Here is a 22,585-nt window from a genome sequence, read left to right as displayed (position 1 = left end):
CAATCGATGATTATGCATCTCAGTGATTCACATGTCAGAGCCAATATTTACTTCACAACTAAAGAATAAAGAAAAATCGATCATTGCTGCTGACAGCAAAAGGCATATCATTTGAAAATATCAAATGCATGTCTTCTTGCTAACATCAATGAGCAAAATTTGACAAGGTTGTCCCATTCCAAAATGTCAAATGTGTGTTGTTTTGTGTACATCAATGAGCAAACTTTGGCAAGGTTTTCCCATTCCAAAATATCAAATGCCTATGATTGTGGAATGGGCAGGGTTTGCCATCAGTTTGGACATTGACATGGCACCTCGTGCTAAATAAACTAGTTGTTCTTTTTGTGAAGTTCCACCAAAATCAACCAAATTCGCGTGTAGCTTGTATGATTTCGCCTTCAACGCCTTGAACATATTGGCACCTCCTTTCTTGTGGTGGAAATGAATGACTCGAGAATATTCGATGTATTCCTGAACATTTTCTGCAGTTCCCATTGAAATCAAGCTAAGCACCCATGTTTGCATAAATAAAAAATAGTGATTAGTATAAAGCAAATTTTACTATGAATTGATAGTTTAAACAGGCAACCTACATGATCCATGCAGAGCACACATTTAAAAAATGGAACTCATCGGAAGGAATCCTAAGACAACATTGTATTGGCCATCACAGCAACAAAGATGGAGATCCGTGAGTCCTTCTGAGTTAAAGTTAGTTTGTTCTTGTGGGCAATAATGTATCCATCCTTCAACTGCTCCCTTCTTAAGAAAATAGGCTTGGCTTCTTTATCCTGGCATAATCGAAACTAGGCACTTCACGTACTCCATATTCTTCTTTAGAGGAGGATGATCCTGTTGTGCAAAGACAAGAGGACAACTAAATGCTAGCATCCCTGTTTTCTCAAAAAAAAGGAAAGGAAATATTTAAAACATCACAGATGAAGCACTTCTCAAGGACAATACCACTTTCTCATGACAGTATCTAAATAGTAGCACAACACCAATATAGATGACAAAGCTCAATCATATGGATGAAATCCGTAGGGGAGTACTAACCTTTGTTAGGAGGCTTATTGTGTAGGGCATGCAGATCAAGCACTTCTCCGAAACCATCTGCTGTTATCTACTGTGGTTGTCGTGCTTACTATATACTCCTCGATTAATTTAATGTTTCCAACATCTTCTTGTGCAGTTCCACTAAAATATATGTTATCTTCAAAGAAGATCCCTGTTTGCACAAATAGAGATAATTACATATTACATTAAGAGTGGCATCAAATCAGTGGCGAAACAATTGCTTGTTCCAGCCATAGCAATAAATTAAGATGCAAAACTATATCATTACTTGTGTCATCACAGTTCTAGTTCTTCATTACAGCACCGGGAGTTGATTTTTGTTTTTCTTCCACTTGTTCTTCCCCTTCATCACTTGGTTCAATAACAGAAAGCTTCGCCTTCAATGTAAGATTTAGCATGTCAATTAGGGAGCACAAGTATAGCACTAAACAACGACATTAATTTTCTGATGACAGTGGCAAAATACAGGCCAACAGTTGTGAAATATCATTATCTTACCTCAATGGGATATTACGGTGCACTTACATATTGAAAGTCTTGTCTCCATTTGTGCAGTTCACTAAAATCAAACAACATTACCGTATAAGTAGCACAACATGTGAAAGCACACTGCACAATCATGTGAAAGAAGGCTAGTAATGACCTCTCATGATGCGGAATTCAAACAACTCACAAGAAGAAGATCTGAAACAAATTTGCCAACATGGATAGGAAGTCAGATCTCCTCTTGTGCAGTTCCACCAAGATCAAGAAATCAAGTAACATTGTCGGTGTAACATTTTGGTTGAACTTCACAAAACACTCTTTAAACAGAAGTGTTTTGTGCAGTGCAACAAAAGGTCGCAATAACAACGAGGTGAAGTAGATACCCCTGTTTACACCGAGGTGCAAAGGAAACAACTAGTGGTCAATAACGGTGGATGACACAGAAGCCAACAAAAAGAAGCATCTAAGTTATCTAAATGGGAAAGAAAGCAGATAGTAGCATTTCTCAAACAGTGGCATTGATTGATATTAATAGAGAGATTATATTAACAATAAAATCCGTTAAACATGTAATTTGCTTTTAACTGTGGCATTGCTTCCATTTTCCAGCGGCATTATTAGAGGGTGTTTGTTTACATGGACTTTTTGGTGTATGGACTAAAAAAGTTCCTTTTAGTCCCATCTAAACCAAACAAGAGGGACTTTTAGGGACTAAATGTGGGTATTCGGGACCAAAAAAAGAAGACCCCGAGGGAGAGTCTTTTGGGACTTTTTCCAACAGTTGCCCCTGCCCCGCATCACACCTTATCTCTATTAGTTCATTACTAGGGGTAACATGGTCTTTTAGCATGTCATTTAATAACCTTTAGTCCATGTTTAGTCCTTGGAACCAAATAGGCAGGGACTAGGGACTTTTTAGTTTGGACTAAAAAAAGTCCTAGGACTTTTTAACCAAATAGGGCCTTAGATTAACAACAGCTAAAGAGTTGTACGGGATAGTGGACGCACCAGCACCATGTGCATCTATCGTTGTATAAAGGGGTGATGCACAATCTGTTGCAACAAAGAACAAACAACCAAGGAGCATATTTGTGTTGGTCCCAGTTTTTTTACCTTTAGACATCTTTCCCTATGTGAGGGCAGCAAATCTAGTCCTGCTCAAACTCTACAGCCTTGTCCCCCAAAATAGAAAGATCAGTTTGTTACAGATGTGTGTACTACGTTTGTCATTGTTTGCCCTTTCCGACCAATGTAGGTGCTGGATAGCCAGTCTGTACTACTTTCACTGCTTCCTTTCCTCTTTGAACCACCTCCTAGATTCATGCTATACAACTTTCCCCAGTACTTTCCTGTTTGATCCAATACCTAGATTTGAGTGTAGAAGCGCAAAAAGCCCACATGCAGCTAGAGCAATGCATGTGGAATAAGTAAATTATACCTTAAGGTTCTCGGGGTGTGGCTCAGTGGGCGGCGGGAGGCCGATCTACTCACACTATGTACGGTAGCAATGAAGAAGGGGCCGGAGGCCCTCCCGCGCCGTCGTTGGGAAAGAGAATAGCTTCGCCGGTAGTGGATTCCCTCCCTAAAACGATGGTGATAGTATTAAGACTCCTTCCCTTCCCGGCAGACGGATCATGTCAGCTCTTTGACCAGAAGTGAGGGGAGAGAGAGAGGCCAACGAAGTCGTGGTTAGATCTGGAGAGGGTGAGAGAGTGTGAAGACAGAAACTACAAGCGTTGAGGCTCCAGCGTGTGTATATATAGTGGAGAGAGAGTGTGAAGAGCGAAAACCCTAGAAAACAAGCGTCGAGGCTGCAGCGTGTATATATGGAGTGGCTTTCTTGTTCTCTCCATAAAAATCATTTTAAATTGTGCACTGCACGCAATTAACGCTCGAAGGAGTCAACTCGCAATTAACACTGCACGCCTCCCGGTCGCGCTTACTAACGTTCACATGTGGTACACGACCCTCCGAAGTGAAAAACAAATGAACCACACACGGTCAAAATATCAGAAAGGTGGGGTGCACCATGATGTCTAACACACAACCTTCTTCTTGTAGACGTTGTTGGGCCTCCAAGTGTAGAGGTTTGTAGGACAGTAGCAAATTTCCCTCAAGTGGATGACCTAAGGTTTATCAATCCGTGGGAGGCGTAGGATGAAGATGGTCTCTCTCAAACAACCCTGCAACCAAATAACAAAGAGCCTCTTGTGTCCCCAACACACCCAATACAATGGTAAATTGTATAGGTGCACCAGTTCGGCGAAGAGATGGTGATACAAGTGCAATATGGATGGTAATAAAGGTTTTTGTAATCTGAAAATATAAAAACAACAAGGTAGCAAGTGGTAAAAGTGAGCGTAAACGGTATTGCAATGTTAGGAAACAAGGCCTAGGGTTCATACTTTCACTAGTGCAAGTTCTCTCAACAATAATAACATAATTGGATCATATAACTATCCCTCAACATGGAACAAAGAGTCACTCCAAAGTCACTAATAGGGAGAACAAACAAAGAGATTATTGTAGGGTATGAAACCACCTCAAAGTTATTCTTTCTAATCGATCTATTCAAGAGTCCATAGTAAAATAACACGAAGCTATTCTTTCCGTTCAATCTATCCTAGAGTTCGTACTAGAATAACACCTTAAGACACAAATCAACCAAAACCCTAATGTCACCTAGATACTCCAATGTCACCTCAAGTATCCATGGGTATGATTATACGATATGCATCACACAATCTCAGATTCATCTGTTCAACCAACACAAAGAACTTCAAAGAGTGCCCCAAAGTTTCTACTGGAGAGTCAAGACGAAAACGTGTGCCAATGTAACGCCCCGAGACCATTGCGCCAGGTGTCTTCCAGTTATTCGCTATTGTTGCCTTGTCATTTGTTTGTGTGTCATGCATTTCATATCATGTCATCATGTGCATCGCATTTGCATACGTGTTCGTCTCATGCATCGGAGCATTTTCCCCGTTGTCCGTTCTGCATTCTGACACTCCTACATCCTCCAGCGCCCCCTTTTGTCTCTTTTCGTGTGCGGGTGTTAAACATTTCTCGGAATGGACCGAGATTTGCCAAGCGGCCTCGGTACACCACCTGTAGAACGCCTGTCAAGTTTCGTGTCATTTGGAGTCCGTTTGATACTCCAACGGTTAACCGGGGATCCGTAAAGGCCTCGTGTGTGTTGCATCCCAACACCCCTACAAAGCAGCCCACTAACCCATCCAAACCCCCTCCATCCTCTCGGCCATTCGATCACAATCGCGTGGCCGAAAACCATACCTCATTTGGACTCTCCTAGCTCCCTCTACCTATATATTTGCACCTCCCCCCAAAAATTCGCGGACGAACTCTAACAAACTCCCTCTTCGCGCCGCCATACAAAACCCCGCCGCCCGGACATGTCCGCCGCCCTCAGCCACCTCGCTCCGGCCAATCCGAATCCGCCACGTCAGCCAACCGCCGCCCTCGCCCAACCGGGCGCCGCCACGCATCCCGGCGCCCCGCGCCTCTCCACCGTGGGCCCGCGAGCCCGAGCTCGGCCCTCCCCGGCCCGGCTCCCGCGCGCCGCCCGCTCCTCAGCGCTCCATCGCCCGCTCTGCCGTGCGCCGCCACCCGCTCCAGCTCCCGACCTCGCTGGCGACCAGCGCCTCCCTGCGCCCGAGATCCGCCGCCCCGCCGCCTCTCCAGCATCGTGCCGCCTCCCCTGGAGCCCCGTTGACCCCGCCTTCACCGGATCCGGCAAGCGGCTAGCCGGATCTGCCCGTTCCCGCTGCCGGCCGGCCAGATCAGCTGTGTGCCACCGCCTTTGCCGCCCGCCATGGCCTTCTATCGCTTCCATCGGGGAGGACGATGACGAGCGCCTCGCGCCTCCTCTCGCATGAGCCCCGCGGCCAGCACGCTGGCCCACCTCAGCCTCGGCCTGCCTCTCCTTCAACCTGGGCCGAGCCCATCTGGTGAGGCCCCGCCACTTCCCTTATCCATCGCCGTGGGTGATTGTTGCTATGTTGCGCTCACCCGCAGACTTGGAAATTTTGGCCAAGTCCCTGAAGTTTCCAATATCATGTGTGCATCTTGTCATGTCCATAACTTGTTGCATACTGCTCCGTTTCATGCGCATAAGATGTCAAAATGTTCATCAGGATGTCCTCTGCATTTTGTTCCATTGCACCATGCTTGTTTGAGTCCATCTTGATGCCCAAACTGTTGCAAGAGTGCTTCATAATGTTAGTTCCTGTTACTTAGCAGATATTGAGCATTTGTCATTTTTGCCATGATTATTGGGTGCTACATATGGTCATCAGCTCTACATGTGTTTTGGGCTATGCCATGCCATCTTTACAGGTGTGTATGCCATGTATTTTTGTGATCAATGTGGTGACTAGCACAAGCATGAAAAGTAGCTCTCGTGATATTGCTGATTTCAGGGACTTAGAATTTCACTAAGTCATTTCCCAGCTGTTATTTTTATGCCATGTATTCATGTTGCTACAGAGAGATCCATGCTTCTTTTGAGTATGTTCAGTAAGGATGATTTGGACATATGGTTATGCTCTATCCATCCATGTCCTTGTTTGCATTTATGGACTATCCTAGCATGACTCAATCTTGCTCTACTTTTGCTATAAAATGTTACTGACAGATTGTTACGTGTTAATCAATTTTGCCAAGGTTGTTGTAGTTGATCCATGCATGCTATGAGTTTGTTATTGCTTTGGTTAGCTTCATGAACATGTCTTCTTGCTGGTAGTATGCTTAGCTTGTCATGAAATGCCTTGTGTTGAGTGAATCAAGCTCACAAAGAGGCCTTCATAATTCTGTTTTTGCCATGTCTAGTTTTCTGCTAAGTCTGAATCTGTTAACGAAATTTGCTATGTTTACATGGGTGCCATCATATCTTCTGATCCTTTTTGGCTTATGGTCAGTAAGGGACTTTTGTTATATGCTTTGAGTAGATTCATGCCATGCCTTTCTTTGCTATGTCCTGTTCCTGTATCATGTTGTTTTCTTGCTCCTAACATTGCTTCCTGATGTTAATTCCTGACATGTTAGTATTTTCACTAAGTCTGTGAAGCTCATATCTTTTGCACTTTTGACATGCTTGTTTGAACCTGCTCTTGTGTGATTTAGCCATAGCTCAGTGTTCATCTTTTGTCAAGCATCTTGAGTAGATCACTGCCATGTGCTTTGTTGTTATGTTGGAGTGCAGTAGCTTAGATTCTTGTTGCATTTTAGATGGCTTCGTGCTGTTAATCGCAGAATTATGCCATTATTGTTTTGCTTGCCATTTGCTAACCGTGCATCCGATCCCGGTGATCTTTATATCGATTTCGACCGAAATCAACTCATCTTTCCAGAGGCACTCTTGGTTTGCCAAGTTGAGGCCTGGTTCAATATTTTCCTTCTGGAGCCCGCATATGCATTGCATAGCACATCCTGCATATCATGTCATGTTTTGCATCATGTTGCTTGCGCATTGCACCGTGGTTGATTGTTCTTTCCTTTGCTTGTGTTCTTGCTTTGGGTAGAACCGGGAGACGAGTTCATGATCGAGGAACCCGTTGAGTACGCTTACGAGGATCAAACTTACGCCAACTCGGAGAACTTTGCAAGCAAGATGACCATACCCTTGAAATCACTTCTATCTTTGCTTGCTAGTTGCTTGCTCTATTGCTATGTCGTGATACCTACCACTTGCTGTATCATGCCTCCCATATTGCCATGTAAAGCCTCTAACCCACCTTGTCCTAGCAAACCGTTGTTTGGCTATGTTACCGCTTTGCTCAGCCTCTCAGATACCATTGCTAGTTGCAGGTGAAGATGGAGTTCGTTCCTTGTTGGAACATGTTTATTGTTGGGATATCATTATTATATCTTGTTTACTTTAATGCACCTATATACTTGGTAAAGGGTGGAAGGCTCGGCCTTATGCCAGGTGTTTTGTTCCACTCTTTCCGCCCTAATTTTCGTTATACCGGTGTTATGTTCCTTGATTTTGCGTTCCTTATGCGGTTGGGTGTTATGGGAAGCCCTTGACAGTTCGCTTTGAATAAAACTCCTCCAGGAAGGCCCAACCTTGGTTTTACCATATGCCTACCTACCACCATATACCTTCCCTTGGGTTCTGCAGACTCAAGGGTCATCTTATTTTAACACCCCCCTCGGGCCAGTGCTCCTCTGAGTGTTGGTCCGAACCAAGCGGCCTGCCGGGCCACCTCGGGGAAACTTGAGGTTTGGTTTTACTCGTAGATAGTCTCATCCGGTGTTTCCTTGAGAACGAGATACGTGCGACTCCTATCAGGATTTGTCGGCACATCGGGTGGCTTTGTTGGTCTTGTTTTACCATTGTCGAAATGTCTTGTAACCGGGATTCCGAGACTGATCGGGTCTTCCCGCTAGAAGGAATATCCTTCGTTGACCGTGAGAGCTTGTGATGGGCTAAGTTGGGACACCCCTGCAGGGTTTTGAACTTTCGAAAGCCATGCCCGCGGTTATGGGCAGATGGGATTTTGTTAATATCCGGTTGTAGAAAACCTGACACTTAACTTAATTAAAATGAATCAATAGCGTGTGTAGCCGTGATGGTCTCTTTTCGGCGGAGTCCGGGAAGAGAACACGGTCTCGTGTTATGCTTGAACGTAAGTAGTTTTAGGATCACTTCTTGATCACTTCTAGTTCACGACCATTGCATTGCTTCTCCTCTCGCTCTCATTTGCGTATGTTAGCCACCATATATGCATAGTGATTGCTGCAGCTCCACCTCACTACCTTTTCCTACCCATAAGCTTAAATAGTCTTGATTGCGAGGGTGTGAGATTGCTGAGTCCTCGTGACTCACAGATTACTTCAAACAGTTGTAGGTGCCGATGATAACCATGCAGGTGACGCAACCGAGCTCAAGGAGGAGCTCGATGAAGATCGTGTTCGTTGTGTTGTTTCGTTTCTAGTTGATCAGTAGTGGAGCCCAGTCGGGGCGATCGGGGATCTTGCATTTGGGGTTGTCTTTATTTTGGTTCCGTAGTTGGACCTTGATTGTATTCTGGATGATGTAATGCTATATTTATGTATTGTGTGAAGTGGCGATTGTAAGCCAACTCTTTATCTCTTTCTTATTCAGTACATGGGATGTGTAAAGATTACCCCTCTTGCGACATGCCTACTATGCGGCTATGCCTCTAAGTCGTGCTCCGACACATGGGAGATATAGCCGCATCATGGGTGTTACAGCCAACCCCTATGCATAAGTTCGTGACGTCACGGAACTCGCAAGTTGATCACCAAAACATACATCAAGTGGATCACGTGATATCCCATTGTCACCATAGATAAGCACATGCAAGACATACATCAAGTGTTCTCAAATCCTTAAAGACTCAATCCGATAAGATAACTTCAAAGGGAAAGCTCAATCCACTACAAGAGAGTAGAGGGGCAGAAACATCATAAGATCCAACTATAATAGCAAAGCTCGCGATACATAGCTACTGGTATCAAGAACACGAGAGAGAGAGAGAGAGAGATCAAACATATAGCTACTGGTACATACCCTCAGCCCCGAGGGTGAACTACTCCCTCCTCATCATGAAGAGCACCGGGATGATGAAGATGGCCACCGGAGAGGGATTCCCCCTCCGGCAGGGTGCTAGAATGGGTCTAGATTGGTTTTTGGTAGCTATGGAGGCTTGCGGTGGCGGAACTCCCGATCTAGGTTTCTTTCTAGAAATTTGGGTATATATAAGAGGTGTTTAAGTCGGGAACAAGTCAGGGGGTCCCCGAGGCAGCCACGAGGTAGGGGGCGCGCCCAGGGGGTAGGGCGCACCCCCACCCTCGTGGGTGCCTCGGGACTCTTCTGGCCCATCTCCGGTACTTCGTGGGCTTCTTCTGGTCCAAAAATTATCTCTGTGAATTTTTAGGTCAATTGGACTCCGTTTGGTTTTCCTTTTCTGCAATACTCAAAAACAAGGAAAAACAAAAACTGGCACTAGGCTCTAGGTTAATAGGTTAGTCCCAAAAATCATATAAATGCATATAAAACATCCAAGGTTGATAATATAATAGCACGGAACAATCAAAAATTATAGATACATTGGAGACGTATCAAGCATCCCCAAGATTTATTCCTACTCGTCCTCGAGTAGGTAAATGATAAAAACAGAATTTTTGATGTGGAATGCTACCTAACATATTTATCCATGTAATTCTCTTTATTGTGCCAAGAATATTCAGATCCGAAAGATTAAAGACAAAAGTTTAATATTGACATAAAAATAATATTACTTCAAGAATACTAACAAAGTAATCATGTCTTCTCAAAATAACATGGCCAAAGAAAGCTATCCCTACTAAATCATATAGTCTGGCTGTGCTCTATCTTCATCACACAAAATATTTAAATCATGCACAACCCCGATGACAAGCCAAGCAATTGTTTCATACTTTTGATGTTCTCAACTTTTTCAATCTTCACGCAATACATGAGCGTGAGCCATGGACATAGCACTATAGGTGGAATAGAATGGTGGTTGTGGAGAAGACAAAACGAGCAGATAGTCTCACATCAACTAGGTGTATCAATGGGCTATGGAGATGCCCATCAATAGATATCAATGTGAGTGAGTAGGGATTGCCATGCAACGGATGCACTAGAGCTATAAGTGCATGAAAGCTCAAAAAGAAACTAAGTGGGTGTGCATCCAACTCGCTTGCTCATGAAGACCTAGGGCATTTTGAGAAAGCCCATCATTGGAATATACAAGCCAAGTTCTATAATGAAAGATTCCCACTAGTATATGAAAGTGACAACATAGGAGACTCTCTATCATGAAGGTCATGGTGCTACTTTGAAGCACAAGTGTGGTAAAAGGATAGTAGCATTGCCCCTTCTCTCTTTTTCTCTCATTTTTTTGTTTTTTTTTTGGGGGGAGGGGGCCTTCTCTTTTTCATGGCCTCATTTTTCTCTCTTTTTTATTTTTCGTCCGGAGTCTCATCCCGACTTGTGGGGGAATCATAGTCTCCATCATCCTTTCCTCACATGGGACAATGCTCTAATAATGATGACCATCACACTTTTATTTACTTACAACTCAAGAATTACAACTCGATACTTAGAACAAAATATGACTCTATGTGAATGCCTCCGGCGGTGTACCGGGATGTGCAATGAATCAAGAGTGACATGTATGAAAGAATTATGAATGGTGGACTTGCCACAAATACAATGTCAACTACATGATCATGCGAAGCAATATGACAATGATGAAGCGCGTCATACTAAACGGAACGATGGAAAGTTGCATGGCAATATATCTTGGAATGGCTATGGAAATGCCATAATAGGTAGGTATGGTGGCTATTTTGAGGAAGGTAATAGTGGGTGATATGGTACCGGCGAAAGTTGCGCGGCACAAGAGAGGCTAGCAATGGTGGAATGGTGAGAGTGCGTATAATCCATGGACTCAACATTAGTCATAAAGAACTCACATACTTATTGCAAAAATCTATTATTTATCAAAATGAAGTACTACGCACATGCTCCTAGGGGGATAGAATGGTAGGAAAATACCATCGCTCGTCCTCGACCGCCACTCATAAGGAAGACAATCAAAAAATAAATCATGCTCTGACTTCATCACATAACGGTTCACCATACGTGCATGCTATGGGAATCACAAACTTTAACACAGGTATCTCTAAAATTCACAACTATTCACTGGCATGACTCTAATATTACCATCCTCATATCTCAAAACAATCATCAAGTATCAAACTTCTCATAGTATTCAACGCACTTTATATGAAAGTTTTTATTATACCCATCTTGGATGCCCATCATATTAGGACTAGTTTCATAACCAAAGCAAATTACCATGATGTTTAAGACTCTCAAAATAATATAAGTGAAGCATGAGAGTTCAACAATTTCTTCAAAATAAAACTACCGCCATGCTCTAAAAGGATATAAGTGAAGTACTAGAGCAAACGACAAACTACTCCAAAAGATATAAGTGAAGATCAATGAGTAGTCGAATAATTATGAAACTATGTGAAGACTCCCTAACATTTAAGAATTTTATATCTTGGTATAATATTCAAGCAGCAAGCAAAACAAAAGAAAATAAAAAGACGCTCCAAGCAAAACACATATCATGTGGTGAATAAAAATATAGCTCCAAGTAAAGTTACCGATGAACGAAGACGAAAGAGGGGATGCCATCCGGGGCATCCCCAAGCTGAGGCTCTTGGTTGTCCTTGAATAATACCTTGGGGTGCCTTGGGCATCTCCAAGCTTAGGCTCTTGCCACTCCTTATTCCATACTCCATCGAATCTTTACCCAAAACTTGAAAACTTCACAACACAAAACTTAACAGAAAACTTGTAAGCTCCGTTAGTATAAGAAAATAAATCACCACTTTTGGTACTATTGTGAACTCATTCTAAATTAATATTTTTCACAGCCCTATATTTCTGCTTTGTAATTAGTTGCATCAGTGTGTGGCATCCATGCATCATGTTTAAATACCTTTTAAATGTGAATTGGGGATAGTGGAAAACCTCAGAGATCATTTCTAAAAATGATCAACATTAAAAATTGCTTCAAACAAACCCAAGAAAATGTTCCTGTTAAGCTATAAAAATATTGGCAAGAAGTAAAACTCAAACCAATATTTTTGGAGTCTCAGGGATATTTATTTTGGGCCTTTGAAATTAAATCAATAAGTATTTGACTTTTGGATTATATTTATTTTGTATAGAATTGTTTTCAAAAGGCCCTGAAATTATTTATGTGCCTTTGGAAAAGTCCATAATGGCAACATACAGATATTCAGAAGGTTTTGCCCTGTTTTTGATTTACTTTTGAATTTGAATCAGTGGCAAAATAATTAAAAAAACAGAAAAACCAAAAATAGAAAAGAAAGAGCAGATATTACCTGTAGCTTACCTGGCAGCCCAGCTAGCCCAGCTTGCTGGCCCAGCCCACCAGGCCCGTTGCCAGTCATCTCCTAGCTCCTACCAGGAGGACAACGCCGTGTCGCCCGCGCACGCACCTGAGGATTCCACCTCCTGCTTCGTGCTGGCGGCCTCCACTTCGAGCCTATCCGCGCCTGGAGACGCCCCCGACCCCCTGGACCCTCCCGCTCACTCTCTCGAGCTCCTCCCCTCTCTCCCGAAACCCCTGCTCCTCCTCTGCTCTCTTCCTGCAACGCCACCGTCGCCGCCGCTCGTTGTTGCCGCGGCTGGAGCCGCCTCCTCGCCCTCCACCCAAGTCCAGAAGCTCCGTCTCGTCTACCTCGTTCTCTCCGCCGACTCACGCGACGCCAGACGCCTCAAAGAGCCGCCCCGACGCCTTCTTCTTCCTCGGTCCGCCGAGATCGCCGGCGACCGTGTGCCCTCCTTGACGCGTCCTCGAGCCCGCAGACCCTCTTCGCCGCCTCCCTGTGAGCTAGTACGCCTCCTCCCGTGCTCGCCCCCTCTGTTTCTGTCTGCTAACCGCCGCCCCTCCATGGCCGAATCTCACTTCCGCTCAAGCTCGTCGCCGACGCTACTCCGGCGACCTGTTGGTCACACGACTGTGTCCAATCGATTCGTGAGCACCCGTAGAGCCTGCAGCTGCAAACCGCTGGCCATTCCATGCACACTAGCATCGAGTCCGTCGACGCCCGAGCTCTGGCCGCCGCCATTTCGGTCACCGCCGTCGATCCTACCACCGCAGCTCCGGCCATCACCACTGGTTGACGCAGCTCGCTCCCAAAAGCACGTAGGAGCAAACCCTGCCTCAAACCGTGGGCTGTAGCGGAGTTCCGACGATCTCCGCCGTGCGAAATGGTCGTCCCCGATGAAACTCCGACGACTGCTGACATGGATGTCATTAGGCGCTAACCCAACCAGTTAATCACCCTAACAGCCACTGACAGCGGGCCCTACCGCAAGGTCAAAGCCAGTCAACATTGGGTTTGACCGGGTTTAGCCCCTGTGTCACTGACGTGTGGACCCCACATGTCAGGTTTGACCTGGAACAGCCCCGGTTGACATGGTGACATCATGCTACTGTCATGCTGATGCAATAAAGCTTTTCTGGTGTTTTTATTAATTCAGGAAATTCCAGAAAATGCCCAAAATTTCCAAAAATCATAGAAAATAATCTATAACTCCAATGGAAATAATTTATATATGAAAAATGATCAAAAAATCCAAGGAATCTGCTTATTCCATGTTCATGCATGTTTGAGAAAGTTAACTCCACTGATTAGGATAAATCATGATTAAGGTATATTTGAAAAATAGGGTTGGAGTTGGAATTTATTGTAGTTTGAATTCCACTTCAATTTAAATGACTTGCTGTTGCATTAGCTCAATTCAGTACCTTAATATGTCATATCATTCATTTGCTTGTGCATTGCATTAATTGAATGTTGTTTATGTTCCTTTGCCGGAATTTGTCCCCTCTTAGTAGACATGTTTCGACAATGAGTTCGATGACACCGAAGAAGAGTTATACTATCTTCAGAAGTGCCAGGCAAGCAAAACCCCCTTGTTCATTCTGATACAATCCCACTCTCTCGCTCTTGCTCTCTTTTACTGCATTAGGACAACAGCGATTCAACTATTACTTGTTGCGGTAGTTGAACCCCTTATCCTCTGCATGACCTGTCATTGCCACAATAATTTGATGAAACCCACTAGCATGAGTAGGAGTTGTTTGAGCCCTGATGTGCCTACTCATTCATGCTTGTTTGTCATGCCTGCTACTGCTTAGAATTGAGTCAGGTCTGATTCATCGGGGATGAATTGGAACAATGATGAACATGTCCTATTGTGTGTGAGCTAAGTGTGTGAACACGATTTGGTAAAGGTAGCGGTGAGAGGCCATGTAGGAGTACATGGTGGGTTGTCTCATTGAAACCATCCTCAGGAACTGAGTTCTGTGTTTGTGATCCATGAACAGCTACTACCACGCATTGGGCCCGAAACCAATGGACCCTCTCGACTTATTAACTGCCCTTGCGCTCTGTCTAGGAGTTGCAACTAGTTTCTGGTGTTTGTAGGATATGTGTTGGCGTTCATGTGTAGCGCTGACCCTAGGGGTGGGCTATGATGCGGTAGATACACCATGGCACGATGTACCGGGCACCCGTTTGGTGTCTCGGGAACCCTGCACACATCGTTTGGGGTTGTGAGCGAAACTCCGGCCGGATCTCCTCGCGGATGGAACCCAAATAGGCGATAAACCTGGACTAGGGACTTGTGTGGTTAGTCAGGTCATGGCCGACTCCCTCGCCAGGCTTCTGCTTGAAGGTTGCCGAGATACACGACGTGTACATGGTGGTAAGTGGCAAGAGCGTGTGCGAAGAAGTACACCCCTGCAGGGTTATAAATGATCTATTCGAATAGCCGTGTCCGCGGTAAAGGACTTCTGGGTTGCCTATAACAGTTCATAGACAAGTGAAAGTGGATACTCTAAAACTCGCAAGATAAGTGTGAGTGCTATGGATGGCCTTCTCGTAGGGAGACGAGAGCGGATCCATAGTGGTGTATTGAATGGTGAATATGTGGACTCGTGTGCGCCACCTCAAAAGAGTTGCTTGCAGTCGTAGTTCAGGTTAGCCACTGAGTCAAAGATGGCTTGCTGCAGTTAAACTCCACCCCCCCCTTGTTGATACCGATGCATATGTAGCTGGTTCTGATGTAAGTCTTGCTGAGTACCTTTGTACTCACGTTTTCTTAATTTATGTTTTGCAGAGAGACTTCAGTCTCGCTAGTAGTTCTGCGTGGACTTCGATGTTTAGCTTGATACCTCAGCTACGATCTTGTGCCCTCGGCAGGATCTGGTAGATAGTCAGGCTTCTTAGCCTTTTCCATTTGTAGATGTTTGTACTCAGACATGTTAAGCTTCCGCATGTGCTTGATTTGTATGCTATGATTGTTGGGTCATGAGACCCATGTTTGTAATATCTCACTCCTCGGAGCCTAATGAATAAATACTTGAGTTGTAGAGTTATGTTGTATTTACACATATCGAGCATATTGTGTGTATGATTGAAATGCTTGGTATGTGTGGGATCCGACAATCTAGTTGTTTATCCTTGGAAGCCTCTCTTATGGGGAAATGTAGTCTAGTGCTTCCATGAGCCATAGTAGTCCGCTACAGCCCAGTTCACCGGAGTCCTGCTAGCCCAGCACTACTCCTCAGGACACTTGACTGGCCGGCATGTGTTTCACTTCGTTCCTGTGTCTGTCCCTTCGGGGAAATGTCATGCGGTGACATCCGGAGTCCTGCCTAGCCTGCTATAGCCCGGGTTCCCGGAGTCCTGTTAGCCCAGTGCTACAGCCCGGATTCACACGCTGCTGACCGACACGCTCGATGTGATTCATGTATGCCTGTCCCCATAGGTTAGTGCCGCTTTGGGTTCACGACTAGCCATGTCGGCCCGGGTTCTCTGTCATATGGATGCTAGCGACACTATCATATACGTGAGCCAAAAGGCGCAAATGGTTCCGGGCCATGGTAAGGCGACACCCGTGGGAATACCGTGCGTGAGGCCGTAAAGTGATATGAGGTGTTACCGGCTAGATCGATGTGACTTGGAATCGGGGTCCTGACAGCTTTGGTATCAGAGCCTGACTGCCTGTAGGATTACTAAGCCAAACTGGTCGAAGTTGAGTCTAGAAATGCTTTAGCTATATAAGGGAATTGATTGTGGAATGGAACATAAGGCTCTTTTTACTCCTTTACCTTATGCCCTTCTGATCTGAGTCACCCTCTTCTCTTCTACGGGGATTAAGAACTAGGCTTCTCATCTTTCTATCAGGATCACGTGTTACTAATCCATAGACTTGTAGGATTGTTGGATTCAAGTCTCAGTTCAGTTTCTATTACTTCTGTATGTTCATAGCTGGCCTCAGAACCTTGATATTGTGATGTTAAGTGGTTATGTCACTATTTTGCAGGATGTCTCAAATATTTTTTGAACATTTACAGCCGTTATGCTGTCCGATTCATCCCAGGTTTCTAAATAGTCTGATGCATTTGTAAATTCCTTCTTCCCATTCTCGATGTTCCTTTGGGCCAGATTAAGCACACTGCACGGTCTGTGAGGTACTCCGTTGCCTCGGCGTATATGTTGGAGCTACTATTATACTCTAGGTGTCTTATGAAACCATCTAGTAATCTATCCATGTTTTGTGTTCTTGGTGTGATGATTCTGGCCACCATTCTCGAAAGCATCCCGTGATGCCACTTTGTAGTAGGCATTCTACTCCTGGGTTTTGAACCCGAGACTCACCCTACTTACCTCATGTCGATAGTGTTGCTAGTTCCTTTAGGATATTAGTAACCTTTGCATTATTCCTCGAGGTCCGTGGTAGTTCCTTCTTCCAAATACTATGAACCGCTTATGGTAGAAGTTCTTTGAACCAAAAGATCACAACCAGAGTGCTCTTGATGAGTTCTCCATTCTGCATTGTGAATCTGCCAGTCCTACCTTTCTGCACGGGTTGTCCAGAAGAAATGTTGAGTTTTGCTCGACATACTAATATATGCATCCACAACTCAGAAAGTTATATGTTCCTTGAGTTGTTCCTCTTCAGTTGTATTCCGACCATCCTCTATCAGTTGATAGCCAAGAGTGTGTGTGCATTTGTGTTCATCGATGACTTTTATTCTTGTGGTCCGCCAAGTTGTTCTATTCCGGAATGACTAGGAGAAACAAACTCCAGTACCTCGTCCATTTCCAGGATTGGGTCAAAGTAGTTGTGCTCTGCAGATCAAATGCCAATCCAGCTTTTGCTCTGTTCTACCCTGGAGTATTACCACCTTTATGTCAGGATTGTCATGAGAATTGCACCATCTCTTATGAATTCTTCACGCAGTGATACTTCTCGCTATCATTGTTTCATTCCTCGGTCCCGTGTTGTCGCAACCGGAATGCCGACAAGTGAACCATGATGTGTGAAATCAATACTACTAGCAACCCCGTTGCTTGGTAGCTAATGGACAATAATTTCATTCTTAGCATGTTGGTTATTGAATCATCATCCTAAGATGGATCATGCTACCTAGTCCTTATTCTCGGTGCACTCTTCGATCAATGAGATAGGATTGTGGCAATCCATCACTCTCTTGGTCCCATCGTCTTGCCCCGAAAAGCAAGAATGTTCTCGAGTTTAGTAACATATCGGTGGTTCATGATTTTCTGAAGATCTTCTCGGAAGTATTACCTAGTTGTCACCTGACCGCTATGTTGAGTTCGTGATCATGTTGGTTTTTTCCTCTAAATCACCCCTTCTCCAAGAATCTGTGTTGGATATCCCTGAGCTAGTTGGTAGAGCTAGACAACAACTTGGAGAGTTGGAAGGTAGAAGCTTTGCTTAACTTAGTCCATCTCTAAGGGATATCTTCTCTATGTGTGTGTTGAAGAAAGATGATATCTCCATTGATTGGTCCTCGTGATCAGTTGTTGGACCTATTGTCTTATCCAATCTTTGATTTGACTATAGGATATCGTCAAATCAAATCAGAACCAACGATGTTCGTGCTATTGTCTTACCCATGGTTGTTTCCCCGGGCATACACCATTATATTTTTCGGGTCTGACCGATGCTATCACCTTGTTCACATAATTGTGTAATTCCACTTATATGGAAACCTGGATGAATTGTTGAGCCCGTCAGCAACATTTTTATCTTCTCCATGATTCGTGTTGAGCATCCAGTTAGCATTGGAAATTTTTATAAGCATTATCTTCATGTTCCGTTCATGAAGAATATGTTCGGCTGAAGGGAGTGACTTCCTCTAATTCATGTGCATTTGATGCAAGTTGCCGCCATGAATTCGAGAAAGTAAATGTTGCTTCCTCTGGAACCATCCCAAGTCAGTTATGCATGTGCGAAGTATACACTGGTTTGCGAGACTAGCTACCTTCATTCTATGTGTATCCCTAGCACACCAAGCCACTGATTGAATTGTTCATGGAGAAGAAGTTTCTTCCTAAGAGTCATGACTTATGTTAGGACTTCGCTATCCTCGTTGATGGTTCCCCACCTGAACTCGATAGTGTTTTACTATAAGACTACTATGTGGTCATGCTCGTCTTGGATAGCGTGTTCATAGGTTTGTAGCAGAACCAGCTCATGTTATGGAGCTTGCTATTGTAGTTCATTCCCCGAGAATCTCGCAACATCATCTTGTCAAATTGTGTTGCAAACTCTCATTTCCTTTCTAGACTGGATGGGTCTGGAATATCCTAGCACCAACCAGATCTGAATCTCAGGCAGTTATGATGGTTGGAACGTACTCCAAGAACTATAATGTTGGTCTCTCTGTAACCGGTAACGTGGATGTTGTGGCCAACACAACTAGCCGGAAGGCCTATTATTGTAGTATCTTGGTTGAAGAAGTTGGTCACCTCCCCATAAGGATCTCGCAGGATCTGCCTCCGTAGTTATTCCTTATGGATTCTTGAGCTTCCGAAGTCCGACCTTTTACTTGATGTTCTAGATATCCAGCCATATCTATGAATGGATTACGCTAGCACATCAAGGAGAACATTAGAAGCGTAGTGCTAAATGTCTCTCGGTCGATCGTCCAGATTCTGTTCCCTTAGCCTCGCTAAGGGAAGATCTGAGAAGGTGTTATCTTCCTTTGTATCCGCATCATCCATCACTAGTCATCATGGTAGTATGCCGTGTTGCTAGGATCCTTGCCACGGATGTTGGTATAACCTTGATGAATATGGAAATGCTCAAGTTCTTGAGAGCGCGCGCAAGCAAAATCATCCCTTGCGTTGTCTTCAACAAGGTAGTCCACATCATCCATCCTAGTCCGAGTATGCCATTTCTTCGAGCTATCTCAAGCGAACTATTGTAAATTGCCTCAAGCTGGTATGAGGAGTTTCAATGATTTATGGATCAAAAGTAATTCTTTTTTCCACTTAAGGGAACAGTTCAACGAGTCACCTTCTCTGAGGTGCCCTGTTATGGGTTCATGACAATTATCTCGTCGCAACTTTGAAACCTTTCACCACCTTACTCAAGCGTGGAATTGCTACCTACCAACTTGAATCCTCGTCCTCTGATTTCCATCACCCTGATGTGAACTTTGTGTCTCAATTGGAGAGATGTTCCTATGTCTCACTCCATGAGATGATCCTGAGTTGTTCGATCTTTGAGAAGATCGATCCTTCTAGAGTTTTCCCTTCACTCTTGTTGTCATGTTGGTTGGAGTTCTCAGAGCAAGACATCGAGACAAAGATGGTGATCGAACCAATGTTCTTATGAAGTGCAACTTGGGTCGTGAAGATTGGGTTAAGTTTGTGTCCCCCTTCATCTTACCCTATGCTGGAATCTCGAGACGAGATTCTTATTTAGTGGGGGTGAGTTGTCACAGCCCTGGATTTCTGCTTTGTAATTAGTTACATCAGTGAGTGGCATCCATAAGTCATGTTTAAATTCCTTTTAAATGTGAATTGCGGATAGTGGAAAACCTTAGAGATCATTTCTAAAAATGATCAACATTAAAAATTGCTTCAAACAAACCCAAGAAAATGTTCCTGTTAAGCTATAAAAATATTGGCAAGAAGTAAAACTCAAACCAATATTTTTGGAGTCTCAGGGATATTTATTTTGGGCCTTTGAAATTAAATCAATAAGTATTGGACTTTTGGATTACATTCATTTTATATAGAATACATTTCAAAAGGCCCTGACATTATTTATGTGCCTTTGGAAAAGTCCAAAATGGCAACATACAGATATTCAGAAGGTTTTGCCATGTTTTTGATTTACTTTTGAATTTGAATCAGTGGCAAAATAATTAAAACAAAACAGAAAAACAGAAAATATAAAAGACAGAGCAGATATTACCTGTAGCTTACCTGGCAGCCCAGCTAGCCCAGCTCGCTGGCCCAGCCCACCAGGCCCATAGCCAGTCATCCCCTGGCTCCTGCCAGGAGGACGACGCCGTGTCGCCCGCGCACGCACCTGAGGATTCCACCTCCTGCTTCGTGCTGGCGGCCTCCCCTTCGAGCCTATCCGCGCCTGGAGACGCCCGCGACCCCCCTGGACCCTCCCGCTCACTCTCTCGAGCTCCTCCCCTCTCTCCCGAAACGCCTGCCCCTCCTCTGCTCTCTTCCCACAACGCCACCGTCGCTGCCGCTCGCTGTTGCCGCGGCCGGAGCCACCTCCTCGCCCTCCACCCGAGTCCAGAAGCTCCGTCTCGTCTAACTCGTCCTCTCCGTCGACTCACGCGACGCCGGACGCCTCAAAGCACCGCCCCGACACCTTCTTCTTCCTCGGTCCGCCGAGATCGCCGGCGACCGTGTGCCCTCCTCGACGCGTCCTCGAGCCCGCAGACCCTCTTCGCCGCCTCCCTGTGAGCTAGTACGCCTCCTCCCGTGCTCGCCCCCTCTGTTTCTGTCCGCTAACCGCCGCCTCGCCATGGCCGAATCTCACTTCCGCTCGAGCTCGTCGCCGACGCTACTCCGGCGACCTGTTGGTCACACGACTGTGTCTAATGGATTTGTGAGCACCCGTAGAGCCCGTAGCTGCAAACCGCTGGCCATTCCACGCACTGTGGCGTCGAGTCTGTCGACGCCCGAGCTCTGGCCGCCGCTGTTTTGGTCGCCAACGTTGATTCTAGCCACCGCAGCTCCGGCCACCACCATTGGTCGACGCAGCTCGCTCCCAGGAGCACGTAGGAGCAAACCCCGCCTCAAACCGTGGGCTGTAGCGGAGTTTCGACGATCTCCGCCACGCGAAATGGTCGTTGCCGGCGAAACTCCGACGACTGCTGACGTGGACGTCATTAGGCGCTAACCCAACCAGTTAATCACCCTAACAGCCACTGACAGTGGGCCCTACCGCAGGGTCAAACCCAGTCAACATTGGGTTTGACCGGGTTTAGCCCCTGTGTCACTGACGTGTGGACCCTACATGTCAGGTTTGATCTGGAACAACCCCAGTTGACCTGGTGACATCATGCCGCTGTCATGCTGATGCAATAAAGCTTTTCTGGTGTTTTTATTAATTCAGGAAATTCCAGAAAATGCCCAAAACTTCCAAAAATCATAGAAAATAATCTATAACTCCAATGGAAATAATTTATATATGAAAAATGATCAGAAAAATCCAAAGAATCTGCTTATGCCATGTTCATGCATGTTTGAGCAAGTTAACTCCACTGATTAGGATAAAACATGATTAAGGTAAATTTGAAAAATAGGGTTGGAGTTGGAATTTGTTGTAGTTTGAATTCCACTTCAATTAAAATGACTTGATGTTGCATTAGCTCAATTCAGTACCTTAATATGTCATATCATTAATTTGCTTGTGCATTGCATTAATTGAATGTTGTTTATGTTCCTTTGCCTGAATTTGTCCCCTCTCAGTAGACGTGTTTCGACAATGAGTTCGATGACACGGATGAAGAGTTATACTATCTTCAGAAGTGCCAGGCAAGCAAAACCCCCTTGTTCATTCTGATACAATCCCACTCTCTCACTCCTGCTCTCTTTCACTGCATTAGGACAACAACGATTCAACTGTTACTTGCTGCGGTAGTTGAACCCCTTATCCTCTGCATGACCTGTCATTGCCACAGTAATTAGATGAAACCCACTAGCATGAGTAGGAGTTGTTTGAGCCCTGATGTGCCTACTCATTCATGCTTGTTTGTCATGCCTGCTACTGCTTAGAGTTGAGTCAGGTCTGATTTATCGAGGATGAATTGGAACAATGATGAACATGTCCTATTGTGTGTGAGCTAAGTGTGTGAACACGATTTGGTAAAGGTAGCGGTGAGAGGCCATGTAGGAGTACATGGTGGGTTGTCTCATTGAAACCATCCTCAGGAACTGAGTTCTGTGTTTGTGATCCATGAACAGCTACTACCACGCATTGGGCCCGAAACCAATGGACCCTCTCTACTTATTAACTGCCCTTGCGCTCTGTCCAGGAGTTGCAACTAGTTTCTGGTGTTTGTAGGATATGTGTTGGCGGTCATGCGTAGCGCTGACC

Source organism: Triticum urartu, chromosome 2A (assembly GCF_056163025.1).
Source record: "Triticum urartu cultivar PI428250 chromosome 2A, HENAU_Tu73, whole genome shotgun sequence".
In the NCBI taxonomy this organism is placed as follows: Eukaryota; Viridiplantae; Streptophyta; class Magnoliopsida; order Poales; family Poaceae; genus Triticum; species Triticum urartu.
This window is presented reverse-complemented; position numbering follows the sequence as displayed.